At 34.6% G+C, this 1641-nt stretch overlaps 1 non-coding gene across 1 annotated transcript; it reads left to right on the top strand.

The window, feature by feature from the left end:
• Positions 1-1449: 1449 nt before the first annotated feature.
• LOC111819418 (U6 spliceosomal RNA) lies at positions 1450-1556 on the top strand. The gene has a single exon (XR_002823053.1). It is a non-coding gene; the product is annotated as a U6 spliceosomal RNA (small nuclear RNA).
• Positions 1557-1641: the final 85 nt, after the last annotated feature.

Genomic DNA, 1641 nt, shown 5'->3' with positions numbered 1-1641 from the left:
CTGGTTCTCCTTGGAGGTACTTAGAAAGATTGTTTTAGTCATAGAAAGAAATTAATTAAAAGTCTCTTATGCATATGAAAAGCATCAGAATCCACACCAAAAAGTACAAATGGGGCTTTATACATGGAAGTGAGTTTCTCTAAATGAGATTTTTCAGGAGTAAGTAAAATGAATTGCATTCTTTTAGTCAGTGACGGAGTAATAAAATTTTGATTAAAATCATAAGTTAATATTTAATTGAAAACCCATTATGTATGCAGCACTGTAAATAAGAATAAAACCAACAAAAGCCATTGTCAGCGTTACTTCCTCCTTGACATCTTAATCTTTTTTGTCAAAAACACTTTCCTCATTTACATTACTACAGTAGTTTTCACTAAGTTCCTCTGGCTTCACGTCTTGGTTTTCTCAAAGGGCAGCAGCGACAACATTCCCACCATCAGCTATTCCTTCCATAGCTCCATTTATGTTCCGTTTGAATTTTCCTTTCAGTGTCATCACTTTTCACTTATTTGCTTCACTTTCACCTCTGTTGGTCAGTTCCCTCTTTTGATTATTTGTTTTTATAAAATATCATGGAGGTTTATCCTGTGGAGACACAGAAATAGCACAGAGACACACTTTGCTGTCTGCATGAACTGGGTAACAAATACAGTGACCAATGACTGGCAGAATTTGGAAAAAGTGACATGATTGGCCACTGATTATGATTGCATCTGTTCTTTACATAGTGATTTGTGGACTGAAGAGCTAACAGTGAATTTTATACCTTATGCAGTTACTCACGGTTAATATACCTTGGTAACTGAAATTTTAACTGTGTTTCTGAGAGACTGGTGTTATCTATCTAAACCATGGTAACTGAAATCCATACATATAGGCAACATCTTTAAAGCATTGAAATAAATTGTCAACCTAGAATTCTTATCCAGTCAAAATATCTTTCAAAAACATAGGTGAAATAAAAACTCTTCAGACATACAAAGGTGAAAGAATTCAACACCAGCAAACTTCAAGACAATAGATTTTAAAAGAAACCCATCAAGGAAAATGATGCTGGAGGGAAACCTGGATATAAACAAAGGAATGACAGCAGGTATTTCTTCATAAGGCTTGCAAGCCAGGAGACAATGGAAAAATATACTTAAAGCACTTGAGAAATACCAACTGTTAACCCAGAATTCTATAATATATGAAGATATCTTTAAAAAATTAAAGTAAAATAATGACTCTTATTTATAACTGAGAGAATTTATCTCCAGCATACTTGACTATAAGTAATGATACCAGATAGAAATTTGTATCTAAGAAAGAAATGAAGAGCAACAGAAAAGATCAATATGTAGGTAAATATATAAGATGGCTTTTTTTTCCTTCAGTTGCTTTAAGGACCACTGATTAATTGAGCAAAAATAATATCAGTGTATCAAGGAGGTGTATGGCATACAAGTGCTCACTTCGGCAGCATATATACTAAAATTGGAACTATACAGGGAAGATTAGCATAGCCCCTGTGCAAGGATGACATACAAATTCATGAAGTGTTCCATATTTTTTTTTACAGGAGCCCTGGTGGCACAGTGGAGCCCTGATGGCACAGTGGTTAAGAGCTCAGCTACTAACCAAAAGGTTGGCAGTTCA

The sequence above is a fragment of the Trichechus manatus genome, unplaced genomic scaffold (genome assembly GCF_000243295.1).
Source record: "Trichechus manatus latirostris isolate Lorelei unplaced genomic scaffold, TriManLat1.0 scaffold00651, whole genome shotgun sequence".
NCBI classification, from domain to species: Eukaryota; Metazoa; Chordata; class Mammalia; order Sirenia; family Trichechidae; genus Trichechus; species Trichechus manatus.
Note: the sequence above shows the minus strand (reverse complement) of the source record. Positions and strands in the feature narration are given on the sequence as shown.